The sequence below is a fragment of the Anser cygnoides genome, chromosome 1 (assembly GCF_040182565.1).
Source record: "Anser cygnoides isolate HZ-2024a breed goose chromosome 1, Taihu_goose_T2T_genome, whole genome shotgun sequence".
NCBI lineage: Eukaryota > Metazoa > Chordata > Aves > Anseriformes > Anatidae > Anser > Anser cygnoides.
Genome location: NC_089873.1, coordinates 13,488,777 through 13,505,374, shown reverse-complemented (window position 1 = coordinate 13,505,374; position 16,598 = coordinate 13,488,777). Strand labels below are relative to the sequence as shown.

The following is a 16,598-nucleotide window of genomic DNA, read 5'->3' as shown; positions in this document are numbered from 1 at the left end:
TCTCGCCTCAGGCGGCGCAGCTGCTCTCGCAGCTGTGTCTGACCGTGTCCTCGCTAGGGCTGTCCCCTGCCCCTCAATAAATCAAGAGATTAAAACAATTGAAAACTGTCTCCTCGTCCCTATCTGCCCTTTTTCTAGCCCGCACGGGGGTCCCGGCGGCTGAGGGGGGCAGCCCTGGGGAGTGGGGGAGTTGGTGGTCTCCTCAGGAGCGCTGCTCCCCCTGCGATTCCTATTTTCGGTGGGAAGCGCCAGCAAACTAATTATTCCAGAGCTGGTTAATTGTAAACTGCTACAAAATATGCCTATGTCTCAACCACCCAGCTCTTCTAATGATACTCCCAGAACAACACAATTAAGGAAAGTCAGTTTTCCTCCTAAGAGACCGCCAGCAGCTTCAGTACCCACGAAGCTGTGTGTTTTTATAGTCAGTTTGTGCTCTGCTGTGGGTAGAGCTTTCCAGCTGCTGAGGTTTGCTGAGCCTCCTGTTGCCATGCAGGATTGAGTTCGGATAGGCCGCTTCAATAGTTGCCATCGTTTTCCATTAGACAGAATGTAGCTCACTAGGGATATCCAGGATAATAATCTAAAGATTTGTTTTATAAAGTATTCTGGACATACGGAACGTATCCAAGAGACTGGACTGCTAGGAGTAGGACAGTTTCATCTGCACCAGTAAACGTGATGCTCCACCGAGGCCAGCTGGCAGGGAGCAGCCCTGCAGGCAATCCCCGTGTGCTCCAGCTGCTCAGCGCTGGGCACAGCTTGCAGGAGTGGTACCAGAGCCAAACGAGGGCTGGGAAATGTTTTAGCCCTTTACTGGTACAGGGAATCTCACTGCAGTGCCAAAGATCATTCTTGGGCATGCTTTGAGTGTGTGGATGTAGATAAACATGCAGACTCATGCAGAAAGCAATGCTGTCAGCCTTCACTTCCTGTTCGATTTTTTATTTTTATTTTTATTTTTTTTTTTACCTTTTTTTCTGCTGGAGTTAAGGGCTTTTTAATGGCTAATCAAATACTCCCTCAAAAATGAGGGGAGAAGAGAGGTGAAATACCATTATTTGTCTGAGTCCCTGTGTGTTAAATGCAGCACACATGGAAACAAAATGCTATTTCTAAATAAATAAATAAATAAAACCTGTACAACAAAAAATGAGGGAAGCACTAGTTTTTGGTACTATTTTCCAAACTCAGGATCTCCCCTCTGCCTCAGACTGCAGCACAGTACCTGTGACAAACTCTGCCTCAGTACAGACACTACCGAGCTTTTCTACTGCTGTCTTGCTCTGCTCCAGAGAGAGAGAAAGCTGAGCTGTGGGCAGATGACCTGAACAAACAGAAATGCACCTGGATCTTGGACTCTAGATGTAGTATCAGCTTTTTCCCAATTCCTTCAGTGTCTGCTTTTTGTGCCTCCTGTGTCTTTTTAATATATGCAGCCAGTTTCTGAAAGAGCTCAGTGCTTGGGGCTGACTAGTGCCCTCAGTCACTCTGTGTCTTGGCGAGGGCTCTGTTCGCATGTTGAGCTTCAAATATGGTGAGAACTGAGGATCTTTCTGCTCAGTGTGAGTTACCTTCTACAACTGCCAAGATCCTATTATTCAGGGTCAGTTCACAAGAGCTGTCAGAAATGGTGTTCTCTCCCCCCTGAAATGTTAATATTAATGTAGATTTTAGGTGACAAAAGTACCAGGAACCACAAAAACAGTGATAATTGCTAGTAGCTCCAGAGTTGTCTCAGAAGCTAAAGCTTGAAAAGGTTATTCACTATTATCTACATCATCAGACTCCAAAACATGGGACAATTTCAGAAAAGTCACCGTATTTAAATATACTGGGTTTTTGTTCTTGTTGTTTTCTGGAATATTTTTGTGTGGGGGCAAGTTCTTATACCCTTAGCAGCTGAGAATGAAAATATTCTGACTGCCCAAAAAGTTTTCACTGCCACTGCATATGCTGTGTACTTAAACAGAAGCTTTGATTCTGCAGAGGGGCCTGTCCAGTTTCTATCTCGAGGGCTGGAACTGCATGAAAATAGTAAAAACAAAAGCACAGCATAGTGAATATATTTAAAAATAAAAGTGGAAACTGTTGTTTTGTTTTTACTGTTGTTTTGCTGCCCCTACTATTTTAGTACCCACATAACCTATGTCACAAGCATTTTGTATCTGCAGTGTAGGCACAGCCTTTCACCAGAGAATTTACATTGGAGGCAAATTAGTTTCTGAGGAATAGAAAATCTATCCCTACGTGAAGCTATTTTTTTTTAACAGTTTAATTTATCCTTTTTTAGTTTATACATATTCAAAAGATCCATCCAGTTCCAGGACTCCCTATTTCAGATATCTCTCTGTCAAGCTGTAAAATAAAAAAGCAAAGCACCAAACTGTGCGTTTGAAAGTTAAAATTAATCTTCCCTTCCATTTTACAGTTAGATCTAACTGATCTCATTATGCTGGGATTTATCTCAAAGACATTTTACCAGACTTCACTAAGCCATTAGCCATCCTAGAAATTTGAATCCTTGCTAGACATAGAATTACAGCTTAAGATAAACTGATTATCCTCATAATATGTCTCCTACTTAACAAAATAGCAGTGTCTCATATGTAAATGCAATCTAAAATTTAGCATTCAGCAAAGGTCATTACAGCAATGCAACTTCAAGAAACGTTGTTATTCAGCTGAAAATGCAACAAAATAAAACAAATACCGGTGCTCTATCAGTATGAGATAAATATATAAACATTATCTTCTAAATTCCTCCAAAACACTTTTTTTAAAATTGTTTTAACAATCTCTTTTTACAATTAGATTATTTAAAAGCAGGCTATTATAACAAAGAATGCTCACAATATCCCTCTGGTTTAGGTAAACAGTATTTTCTGCTGCTTTGAGATGGAGAAAATGAGACCTTTCTCCATAGCCCTTTTGCATCCAGTCTCCAGCAACAATGAAATAGAAGGGCCGGGATTAGCAGAGGGGAGTTCTGTATAAACAGTCCTTGTAATTTATCCTGCATTCATAAACATAATATACGAACAGTTCAGGATGCCATGTAGCTTTACGAAATGGGTAGAAGATATAGGTGAGATTCTCAGGGTGACAATCTGGTTCCTTCAAATCCAGACTACAGATTTCACCCTGAGTATGAGGAGCTTTGCATTGTACACTAAGTAGCTATTTCAGATTAGCATTCCTTATAAACAGTACGGCACTTTTGTTTTTTAAGTAGGCTTTACCCTCCAAACTGGTCAGGAACTGCACCAAAGCCTGTAGTAAAACACAGTCTGAATTATACAATTTCAACTTGTTTTCTGAGGAAATGAAGTTTCCGAGCTCGTTACTGTACAATAGCAACCAAACTCAACACAGAGTACACGGAGATAATGCCATTGCTATGTTTCATGAAAAGGAGTGGCCAGGAAGCTGCAGCTGAGGAGAAGGCTGTTATGAGCTCACACAGAGTTTTAGAACCCACACTGGGGAGATTGTTACAAATACCCAATATGAAAAAAAAAAAAAAAAAAAGATTCAGCTGCTTCCAGTGCCCATATATCTGTCTGGTTGCTCACAGAGTAAAATTTCCACTTAAAAATAAATAAATTAATAAATAGAAATCCAAGTAGTAGCAGTGAAAGTGACGTAAATCAGAAATCTGCATATTCCTACCTGATGCATACATAACCATGTGTCAACACAGGGGCTGAACGCCATCTTTTGAAACCAGCACGGCTCTAACAGTGCACTAGAATGACTATCTTGATACGAGCAAAGCATGATCACATCAAAGGGATTTTATTTCAATTGAATAGATAAAATATTTCTTCCAAAATTAAGTGAAAGTTCCTGTCAGCAAGACCCACTGCCACGACCGGGTTACTATAGGAGTAGTCTGGAAGCGCTACCCTGACTTACGTACAGATTGATTCAACCCCAGGCACCAGGCAACAGCAACCCGGCATCAGAACAGCACTGCTGGGAGAAAGACCTTCAAAACTGCTGAAACCAGCACCCAGTAAAAGCATTAACAATTGAAATTGCCTGCAGCTAAACGACTGTTTAGTGCCGTGTTTGCTTTTGTGGAGTCATCATGTTCACTGTTTATTTACAATCCACTATGTTTTTAAAGCAATGATATAGTATTGCACTTAATGAATATGCTGAAATACTGCTGCCAGGAATTGCCTTTAGCTTAGCCAAGCAAGCAGAATTCAAACGAGCCTGAAAACAGGCTGAAGAAATGATACTTTCTTGGAGAGGCTTTTTGTGTGTGTGTGTGACTAAAGCTGGTTTGAGAGTATAAATCAAGCTTTGTGGACACTATGTTGTATGGTTTTCATGCCAGCTGCTCACTGGCATCTAGCTGATTATTTTTGTCATTATTACCTATAGACTATCCTCCACCTAATTAAATTTCAGCTTCCCAAAACTCCAACATTTATTTCAACTTTTTGCTCATTTTAAGAAAAGGTCATTTTAATAAATATTTTCTCCAGAAAGTAATTCAAAGGAAACCCAAATCCTTAGTATAATTCAATAGAAATTAATGCAGTTAGTGAAAACTGAAATTAATGCAATTACTGAAAATATTTGAATTCGGCAGCTGGCCAAGTAGCCAGTATAGCCACCATTCTATGTTTCTGTCATTCGTTCCTTCTCTGCCCAGACATCGTTCAGGTAACAATGCTGCGAGAATCTGAAGGAACTGCAGAAGGAAGGTAGCTTTTCAAAATCTACATTTTTTAACAAAAATGCTGTTAATGCTACTCTTCACAGCTTATAGCATAACAAATGTACAGTCACATGCTATCATAATATCCAGATAACTGAATTTTCTCTTTTATCCCCTCTCTTATACTCTTTTCTCGATCTCTAATCCCCGTAATCTCAGTAACGCTTAAGAAAGCATTAGCAAACACAGCTAGAGATTTACCCCAAACAGTAATTGATCCAAGGCTGGTTTTGGTTAGCTACCCCAGTTCCCTGTTGCGGTTTAACAGTGGAAGCAATGTATACAAGTATACAGCTTTACAGCTCTATCCAGCTTCTTCGCCAGCTTTATCTCCTGAGCTGATCTCCATGATGTTACAGACTGTCTGAGGTCCGTGATGCCATCATGGGCTAGTTGAATTTGAATTCCCATTCATCGTTCTGCACTGTAGGGCTGCCCTGCACCTACTAGGTGGTATCATTCATCACACCTAACTTCAGCTGGTTCTCCACACTCTCTCAATAGCCAGTGGACAGAAACAAGGCCACTCCAAAATGTGGTTATCCATTGTATTCTGGACACCTCTCTTAGGATGGTTACGCAAAAATGTCTCCTGGTGGCACTTACCTCTCCCAGCGAATGTGGAGAAACTAATGAATAGCTCAGCAGATGATGATACCCAACTTCAAGGCAGCTGCCTTCGGGCAAAACAAATCTTATCCTGAGCTTCAGGCTAGTAGCGCATCCCAGACTTCCCTCATCTAAAGATCAGATCCACATATTTTATGAAATTTTTAGAGGATGTTATACAGATTATAAATGCATTCACTCGAGGGCACAGCAAGTTGAACTTACATTCTGCAAGGGCCTCCAGCAACATGCAATGAGCTGGAAATTCTGCAGCATCTTTACTTAAATTTAAATACTGAGTTCTTGTCATTAGTAAAATAAAAATAAAACAATCACTTGAGTATCCTCTATGTTACTTAGGGTGGCTAAAGACTGTGTAGCAACTGCATTATTTATTTATTTATTTTGTGAAACAATTAACTATGCTGTAGAAGTTACCAAGAGAAAAGCTAGAAGTGTTGACAGATACCTGGTAAAGAGAAACCTGGGGGCTTTATAACCTGAGAAGCTAGAAGAAGGAGTTTGGGAATGTGGATAGTATTGGTTGGATATTTCTGCTCACATAATCAAGCAGCTAACTCACTGAAGTTATTTAAACTTTTAAATTTCAAGTAAACAATCACACTGAGTTTATTGGTACATATCACTGAAGTTCTTTTTGCAGACTGACTTCAGATTTACTGTCCTTTTTTATGGTTCTCTGAAAAATAAATACATCCTGGAGCTTCTCTAACCTACCATGCTCCCATGTCTCAGAGAGCTGCCTTTCTCCAACCCTATTATAGCCCACAGTGCCAGACCTACCACTTCTTGCGGGAGGTGGCTGCTTTTGCTGGTCATTTTCTTCCCCAGAATTTTTCTACTAACTTCCAGATGTTTGGCAGCCAGTGCAGAGCAGGAACTCTGAGCAGGCTGCCAAACATCTACTGCTCCCAGACACTGTGCATGCACAGGTTTGCTCTGTATTTTATGGGCACTGTGATTCTTCAAAATGCATTCCATCTTCTTCACAAAAGCCAGGTAATTTAGCCAGACGTGCTCAGAAAATTGTCAGGTTTGCAATGCAAGAATTTAGTGCATACGCATTACTGAGTCGGTCTGTAGACAAGCAGAAAGTTTGAAATGTCCAGGACATACCTTAATTGACATACACGTGTAAAGATCGAACATGCCTTAAGCACGTGTTTCCTTCTGCCTTTGGAACTTGTGATGGTGACTGGGAGGCATGAGAGTACCTGTGTGCCTCTGAAACATGTTTCTTTCTTTGAAAAATCCCAATTAACTATGTAGGTAAGGAAGAACTGGGTTAATACGAGAGGCTTAAGAGATCTACCTAAGAAGGATTTTCAAACACGACATGGTCTTCGTGGCAGATAAGCTGCAGTATGCCAAACAAGAGGAGGTTTGGAGCAGGAATCCAAGTCACAACTAAGTAGATTCAACAGAACCAAGGACTGGGCTGTTCGTCTCTAGCTGGTTTCAGCCACTGATGGCATTGCATGGTGGTTGCACTATTTTAAGCATTAGTCGTAATCTCATGTGTTTCTGACTATGGCTATCAGTCATCCTGCTAGTTTGATAACACAGGTTCTTCTTTCTGTACTATGTAACATATTCACTGTATTCTGAAACACTTGTTCCCAATCAGATATAAAAAATAAAATAAAATCAGAAAGCTTCAGAACGTGCTGCCAGCTGCACAATGCACAAATCTCACAGCTTTTCCTTTTGACTTTCCACTTTTTTTTTTTTTTTTTCAAATGGTATTCTGCATTTTCTAGTCTTGGCTTTTTACCAGTGGAATTATTTACATCTTATCTTTTCTTTCTGAATTACAAGTTAAGCATTAGGAGTGCTTTTTAGTATAATTATAGATACAGCATGATAACAAGGAATTTATTGAGAAACTCTAAACTCCACAACGCTTCTTGAAACTATTCTTTTTCATTATTTTTCAAGGTTTTCAGCAGCCTCTGGATGAATAAAAGGAGGAATATGTGGCATTTACATTCAATTTTTATTTAATCCATATAAGGTCCTCATAAATTTCTCAGAAATGTATGGATTGGCTCTCATTTCCTACATAAAATCTGCCCCAAATCATTTATATTTGAATAAGGAAAACTCATCTACCCAGTTTGCAATAAGGCACCAGGAGCTATATGCATAGTTAAGATTCACTGTCTGGTCTTTACAGGCAAAGATTATAAAGGCCTGAATCAAAGTTCAGCACGGTCAATGAGATGCTCCAATTTAATTCAAAGTACCTGCCTTTAAACAGACAACTTGCACAAGGTGGTGGCTGACACTCACAAGCAGAACATCATTTTCACAGTTCCCAAATTACTGATTCATTTTCTATTAAACCCCAACGTAATATAATGTAAATTCACTTTATTTTATTTTATTTTATTTTAATACGTGCAGTTGCCTTTTAGCTAATTTAGAATACTTCAGCTTTGGCTAGTGTCCCATCTTTACTGGGCTACTGCTGCCATATCCCTATCAGCATCTGAAACCCATGCTGACTTCTTCCATCACAAACTTTTACAGATTTTAAATAGAGAAAAGACAATTCTGACCATGAGGTCTGTGCCTTTGTATCAAAATAGTCACAGATTTTCATCCAGTACATCCTACCGCAGACTCCCAGTTACTCCAAGTCAGACTATATGTACTAAGAAGGCATTTTAATCTAGTGAAAATGTTGGCTCTGGATTTATTTTCCCTGCCTTTGGTTAGGTGAGACATAGGAGCTTTGTGTAGCCAGTATCATTCTTCCATGGTCATCGCAGACAAAAGGAATTCTCTATTTCATCCCTCCATTAACAATTCTAATTTATGCAAAACAGAAGATATAATTCTAGAAGAAATGCCATTATGATTCTGTCACCACGTTGTGAAGTCCCAGAGACCTGAATCTGCAGCAGAGAATGAATTACCGTCCTGTAAAAGGCAGAGGACCGTCAGCATAGCACGGACCTCAGCACAGCTTATATTTGAGGCTCAGCTGTTTCTTTCCTTAAGGACTATGTGGAAGGTACTGATCATTCTGTGTTGCCCTTTATATGGGTGTTTTAGCATTTCAGGCCAAAATATGCCCACTGATATAGGAAGCATCATGAAAAACTCCAGTGGATCATGTCTAAGACTGTGATTCATGTCTTAGTGTGAAGCCCGTATTCTTTTTATCCTCTTCTAATGAGCTTCTGAAAAATGCCAGTCTTTACCACTGTTCCTGCTAAGTCTTTGACTGAAACCTTCATCCACAATTATGTAGCCTATTACTTACTGTAATTTCTTTTACCATTCTTTTTTTTACACCTTTATTTACCTCCTTGCTTTGCCTTCCAAAATGCTTGTGTGTTATGCATTGCTTTGATTTGTAAGTTAGAGACTAGCAGATAGAAAATGGAAAGAACAGGTAAAGACAAGAGAGAGAAATTAAATGCTCTAAATTGTGTCAGCCTGATATAACTCACTTAACCATTCACTACTAGTTCTCAGAAGTATCTGCTTCGTTCCTTCTCTAAATAAGGACTGTTTAAGCTAAATAAGAAAGAAAATGACCAAACATACAAATGGGAAAAAAAGAGAATCCAAAAAGGCAGGGTGTCAAGAGGATGGAGCCGGTCTCTTTTCAGTTTTATCCAGTGAGAGGACGAGAGGCACCAAGCACAAACTGAAGCACTGGAGGTTCCTGCTGAATATGATGGGGCACTTCTTTTCTGTGAGGGTGACGGAGCACTGAAACAGGTTGCCCGGAGAGGTTGTGGATTCTCCTTCTCTGGAGATATTCAAAACCCACCTGGCTGCCATCCTGCGCAACGTGCTCTAGGTGGTCCTGCTCGGCAGCGGGGTTGGACTGGGTGATCTTCAGAGGTCCCTGACAACCTCGGCCATTATTATATCTGTGATGATATACCTGTGATTCTGTGCGCATTGTAGGGTGAACGTGTGCCCTGCCACTTTTGGGGGGTAGCAGGATTTTAGTCCTATAACAAAGATACAGGGAAGTCAAAGCATTGCAAAGAGTTTCGGCTTATTCAGAGTCTGTATTCTTGTCTTGCTGCTGCTGCTGCTCCAGCCGAAGGTGCTGTAAGGTGGATGTATACCTGGGTGCCAGACAGTCCTGAAAAAGGCATCACCCTGCACCCTCTGGCAGCTGGGAGAACCTGGCAAACGGGGATCTGAAAAAGCCTGGCCTGTGCCTGGCACTGTTCAGTGTTTGAATTCGGGGCTTTGGTTACAAAGCGGAAAGGATATTCACTAAATTTTAATGACCCTTGAACAGAAATTGCAGGAACTGTGAAGCCTAGAATCAGGAAAAGAAAAAAAAAAAGTAGTAACAAAGCAGATAAATGGTCTGGAACGAATAGGAAGTTGCTCACAATGGAAGGATGTGAGATATTATTTTTAAGAATAATTAGGTGCAGAGAAAGATGATGAAGTAAGATAATGAAGTGTAACTGGCATGCAGTATGCCCCTCAGAAAAGTGTCTAGGTGTGGCATTGCACCATAAACTGCAAATCCAACGCTCTTATAGTTTTGTATGACATCACGTACTGTTGCAGCCATCGCAATGGGGTGTAGAAACAGCTAGTATAGAAGACACATGAAGTTTTAATCAGCGCTGATAAGACCTCGGCTGGAGCACAACATGCACTTTTGGGCACCTCACTCAAAGAAAGACCAATAACAGAAACCGAGGTAGAGCCATGTAATTTTCAGAGCTATAAAAAACGGGACCCGCGAGGTAAGATTGGAAGAATTCATTTGTTTAGTCTAGCAGTGAATGACTGAGGGAAGATATGATAGCAGTTCTCATACACATAAACTAGTTGCAAAGGAGATATAAACTGTTCTTCATGTCTACAGATACAGCAAGAAGTAATAGCCTTAAATTGCAGCTTGAGCACTTGGGTTGTTTTTTTTACAAAACACTTTTGAACCAAAAGGAATGTTATGCAGCAGCTCGCTGAGGGGAGGTTTGAAGAATCATCATCACTGCAAATTTTCAAGGTCAGGTTAAACAAATATCTGCCAGGAGCTGATTAGATAGAGTTGATTCTGCTCTGAAGCAAGGGGATGCACTGGAAAGCCTTTTGAATCCTTTTTAAAATCATGAAATCACGTCTGGAGATGCAACTCCTTTGTCCCCACTACTTAATTGACATGAAAAAGAAGTAAAAAAATGTACCAGTGTCACCTCTCCAAGTTTTTTTTTTAAATTAAGCCTTTTTTTATCCCTGATTGTTAAATCTCAGTATTGCTTTATCTAGAATTAAGGCATTTCTGGTAGAAGAACAGTGAAATGCACATGAAGCTGGAAAATTATATTTATTGAGGTTATATGATTTTATGTTTTGTAAATACCTAACTTAAATCACATGAGCAGTTGGGATAAAAATAAAAAAAAAAAAAAAAAATTATTTGTAACTACTCATTTTGCTTACATGTCAGGGGCAAGAACCCTTTATGTATTTTTTTCCTTTGCTGGGGAGCATCTCTTACTGTTGCCCTGTAAACCACTTTTGTCCAGGGCAATTTTACACTCTAAACTCCCCGAAGTTCTCCTAGTGACACAGGTGCTCAGACATCAGCATTTAGTTTCCTTTTGGCTAGCCTTGAAAACATGATCACAAGCCAACTTCTTCATTTCAAATCTGAAGAAATGCATTCCTAACTTTGTAGAGGTCCTGGTGAAACAGGGAGAAATAGCACTTGGAATTTCCACTACTTTTATGATTAAACATAAATAGTGGAGTTAAACATCAGTTAGAGAACACCAGTCCCTCACTCCATTTGCCACAGAGGCAAATCACTTGATATTTCTACCCCCAAATCCATAAATTTGTGGTTTCTAAAAGCTTCCATCTGAAGAAGCAGAAAGCTTCCAATTTAGAAGCAATCTGTTTCCATTTTACAGATAGTTTTATCCTCTGCTTATGTTGTTTAACTACTTTTAATAAAAATTCTTTCATTAATTGCCACCATCATTTTTTAATCTGACTCCAAAAGCATTTTCAATGGAAGAAGCTTACCTTTCTGCAGCCCTGTGCTGTATTCCTGAGTCAATTATAAGTCTTTTTAAAGAAAAAAAAATCTATGCCAGAATATTTAAAGACACATCAATCATCTTTAAAGTTATAAACAACATACGTAATAATCACATCCCTTTTGAAAAAGAAAATGACACTACTAATTACCTTGGAAAAAAAGCCTTAAGTTACCTTCACAGAGTTTATTGCCAATAAACCACCATCAACAATTATTTATGCATTTTAGGAAACAATTGTGCGGTTCTGTTCTAGTTTTGTGAGCACTAAAAGGCTCCGTTCAGATGCATGTTTTCCAGTGACATCTATGGTTTTTTTCTTTCTGCTACCCAGTGAACCAGCTGTGTTGACTGATGTCTGAGAAATCAAGTTCACTCCCAGAATAATGCCATTGTAGTCGACTTAGTTGCAGCGAGGACCCATTTGACCCATGGAGCTCCAGAAGGTCATGCAGCCTGACAGTAGCTTAGACAGGATTTAAATAGAGGATCCTCCCGAATCCCAATTCAAATGAGCTGCTTTTGACATCATCATCATGTCTACACATTCAGAGTGACATTTTCTCAAATGCCACTCAGCATTGCTCATCTGTTGGCACACCAAAACGTGACCTTCCTGGCTCTAGTCGCATGCCCTCATTCTTCATTTACATTTATTTATAACCCTCTCCTCTATTCAGTGCCAGCTGTTGAAACCAATGCAGATTTCCTTTCCTCTCCCCCAAGGGAGCTGTGAATGAAGACGTGAAGACGAGGTTTCAGCCTCATTTCAGCAGGGAGGTGCCGGGTCAGCCTGGGGGCCCAGCAGCTTCCATCGGTGCCACAGCAGCAGCTGAAAGCAGCTTCCCGTAGCACACAGCATGCCCGTGTGGGGTGCTGACAACTCTAACGCTCCAGTTATCTGAACGTAGTGGTTTGGACTACAGGATTTCTTGAAGCCTCTTCTAGCCCTTGTTTCTATGATGCATCTATAGTAAAGCTGCAAAAACAGTTTGACAGACAAGAAAAAGGACAGTCCTTCACTTTACAAAAAATCTCAAGGAAGCTTTGACTTTTCTCACTGTTACACACCTTCTTTCTAATTCATGACTGTTTCCCCTACATTAACCTTACTGAATCTAAAAAGTCATTATTTTTTCTTGTGGTTTTTCTTTTTATTTTTGTTATTTTTCATTGTTATCTAAAAGCTAACTTATTTTAAATTGCACAGAAGTTCTCAGTTACACTACTGCCAACATTAGCTGATTTTAACCCTTGAACGAAGGACAGAAATTTGAAGGGCTTTCTGTGGATTAGGAAATCAGAGCATTCCCTTGTCTCCCAGTAAAGGCAGACAACTCAGCTACATTTCAATTTTTACTGTGAAGAAACCTGGGATTTCTTTATATCTGTCTTTTTCCATGCAGCCCTGTTTTTACAGAAAGCAAGCATTAAAAAAACTCTGTTTGATGGGATCTAAACGGCGATCCAAAGGTATCTGTTCTGCTCAGTCAAGTGACTAAGGCCTCAAAACATGCAGCAGTGCACCCCAAAAGCAGGCCTAATACAGCCACAGCTATTTAAGTTCGTATTATTTTCTCAGTGCTGGACAGTGGAAGGAGACACAAACTAATCCCCAAGTATGGAAAAAGTAGGTAGAAAACAGCAGTGTATTGCGCTTAGCATGAGCCAGATGATAGTGGGCACACGTGCTGGCCAGCCAGCTTGTGCATATGGCTAACTGGATTAGCCACAGCTCACGCTGTCACTTGCCCAAGCAGATGGAAGGCACGGAGAGGTGGGCTCAGGTTATTGCACTGGGAGGGTGAAACTACAGAACAGTGTCTAAAACTGAACAGAAAACTCAGCTTCCCAAGTTTCATTCTTTCTGAAACAGCCTGCTTATATGCAACTCCATGTTTCTGTTGTCTTTCTATAAGTGCTGTAAAAGTCTATAAGAGGGGCTCCAGCTCTTCCATGACCATCACTGGTTTTATTCTACATTGTTGTCAGAGGCATTACACCAACTCTGTACACAAAAATGAGAAAGACAATGATTTCAAAGTTGCTCCAATCCCAGGCTCCTAGAATGGATATCTCACTATTTAGTAGAAAATAAATGTCTGCAAACCTGCAACATAGCCTGTCTGTAAGACCTGAAAGGTGTTAGGTTCAAACATGAGAATGAAGAGAGAGTTTTAATGCTCTGCAGCTTTATAGGCAGCTCTTGTAAATCACGTAGAATAAAGAGATGAACTGACAGGTCATACTCCCAAGATTAGCTCATCATTGTCTTGGGGCACCCCCGAAACCATCAGGAGAGCAATCTATTTAGGACGCTGCTGGTGAAAACTCAACCTATGCACCCTTTTAGCATCCTCTTCAGGCAGTCTACGTATTCCTTCTGCAGATGTATGCAGCCTGGTACACCCCCGCCAGTGTATTTCCACCATGAAGTATGTAAGAGTATATTCTTCTACATTCTCACACCATGCCTTTTTCCCTTTCTACACACCTTATCTTGTCCCTCTCCAAGTGCTTTGTAGCACTTCCCATGCAGCTTGCCCTCCTAATTTGCAGGCTGGCCATACGCTAACCAAGCAGGATGGATTTTTCTCCCACATCACAGAGGGCACTTACTGCCAAACGGTTACATTCACAGCCATAAAGGCAGCCAGACCATCTTAAGGCCTTTGCTCCTCTGCTGATGAAGGTTGTCGGATGACAAATACCTTCCTCATATTAACCCACTTGCTCTCTGGTGAATAAAAGCACAGACTTAGGGCCAAATATTTCTTACAGCCACACGGAGGGAAGAAGAAAAAGAAGGACCTGCAAAGACATAAGTGGCATGACGATAAGGTTCATTACATACACAGACAGTGATCTGGTCACATAAGAAATGAAACTAGAGGGTATAGTTATGAGTTTGGCAATGGCCAACATTCACATTCAAGCCATGGCACTACATGTAAGAAATATTCCCTTAAATGAAAGACACTTGCAAGCTCAACCCATTATACTGTGAGTCTAAAATGAATATTACAGGGACGCCTTTCAGAAGTGCATTTAGACACAAATCAGTTTGTCATCATCTTGCCTACAGTGAAAGCAGCACAATGCCTTACGATTTTTAATTCATAACTGAATGTCCAGACGCTCCTAGCTTAACCCTGTTAGGAGCTACCCTATATATTCTTATTGTTCTTCTCATTTTCCTCCCTGGTACATGCTGAATGCTTTCTTCCTGTTTATTAAACTTATTACTACATCTTGACCCAGTTTAAAATTCAATCACAAAAGGACAAGGATTGCTCTTTCTGCCAAGTGCCCCTCACAGAGGAATCTGAATCTGATTGGGCCTTTTAGACCCTGTAATTGAATTTCCTAAATAAATTTTAATCAGAGTCATTTTGCAAAATGTGATGCAATATTACAATTCATTATGAGGTACCGAGTGTAACAGCATCATCTCATGGTAATGTGTGTTCACAATGAGGTTGCCAAGCTTCACTGATTCTGGAAACAAATGTAACAGCTTTAATTTCCCCTGAGGTACATGGTTCAATTGCAAAATCAGGTGTTGTCTAAGGCCAGATGAGTTCTGGTAAAAGAGGGCAAAACTTCAATCCATACAGATTTGTGTTTATTAAAGTATGACTACAGGTCATAACTACTGCCAGTATGTCTAATGCTAAGCAGGCCTTGTAGGAGGTGAAATGATCAGCAAAAGTCAGGTGAGAAGATACAGAAGAAAGAAATGGGGATTTTCCCACTGCTAAAGGCAGCAAATTTGCTTGACCACTACATACTTGTTTTCCTCCTTCAGAACAAGATAACTTGGTAGCATTATCCTCCCTCTACCTTACAGAGGTTAAGAGAATGACAGATTAATGACAAGAAAAGTAAGGCTCCTGTTTCTCACCACCCAGGACCTTTAGACCTTAGCCTCTGGCCTTGCATAAGATTTCCTGACAATCTCACCACCAATTCCTGAGATTCAAGATAACACACCTATAAAGTATCATCTAAACTCCAGAAAAGCTTTGAGTTCATACTTCTGCTACATACAGTTTTTTTATAACACTCATGAATAGCTTTGTCCTTCATCTTCCATTTACCTTCCACGTACTAAAGGAGATAAGGAAAGAATTTATGCATTTATTTCTCTGAGAACCTCATTGCTCTGGACTGGGTTCCTCAAAACCCCTCACAACCCAGCTGGAATCAGATGTGAACTGCTCACAGGTGTAGGCAGGGGTGAGGAAATGGTCTTAATCCCCTGTGCAAAGAAACTCCAGCATGAGTTTTATCTTCCTAACAGTGGAGGAAAGAACGGAGGCAATGCAGGGGCCTGAGAGCTGCTCTGTGAGAGGCAGGCAGGCTGCTTGGGTGGCTTTGCTCCGGCGGTACCCGATCAGTGAGGGCTACTTCCCTCTGGCAGCAGTCACATCACTCCCCTGAGATACATGGTTAAATTGCAAAAGGAGGCATTGTCTAAGGCCAGATGTGTTCCAGTAAAACGAGGGCATGGACCTTGAACACCACTACATTATCACTAGTAATTATTGAATCACTACCAGGGTTTAACAACCTGCATTTTGTCTCCTTTCAGTTAATCTGGCTATTCTCCCAGATAGTGCCCAAGCATGGCTCAGGGATTAGTGTGGGCCAGGCAAAACTTTTAGCAGCAATTCTGATGAAGCCACCTGCTCTCCAGGGCTAGAAAAGATTACCTGTATGAAAATGCATGCATTGTACAATTTGGCTTCAGGGCTGGAGAATGCTTCTGGCCCATTACTAGTACAGATGCAGCCTAAATGGCTCCATTATGGCTCTGGTTATCATCTTGTCCCAGTTATGTCCCCTAAGTAGAAGCTAGAGATACCAGCTTGTCATTAGACAGTATTTCGCATAATGTTTAGATGCACAGTTGTATTATTATTATTTATTTATTACTGGAGTTCACTAAGTTCCTCCTCTGTAGTCCCAAAGATTGTCAAATTCTTTATCATGCAAGAAATTTGGATTTGTAGTGGTAAATGTGCCCTTTACAGTTACTTCATTAAGAACTGGATATTGATTCTACATCAGTTTTATATCTATGGCAACTTAAAGCTGTAATTTAAACTTAAGTAGGCTCTTTTGCCAGATCTGTGTTCACTGATGAGTCTTGAGCCATTTTTCTTTCTAGTTACCGAACCATGCTTCAGCCA

The 16,598-nt window shown here is 40.4% G+C and overlaps 1 protein-coding gene across 1 annotated transcript in view; it reads left to right on the top strand.

The window, feature by feature from the left end:
- Positions 1–8,256: 8,256 nt before the first annotated feature.
- Positions 8,257–16,598, top strand: part of NAPEPLD (N-acyl phosphatidylethanolamine phospholipase D) — a 35,802-nt gene continuing 27,460 nt past the window's right edge. Inside the window, exon 1 of the mRNA XM_013180454.3 lies at positions 8,257–8,384. The gene's annotated coding sequence lies outside the window, so the exon portion shown is untranslated. The remainder of the gene's footprint in view (positions 8,385–16,598) is intronic.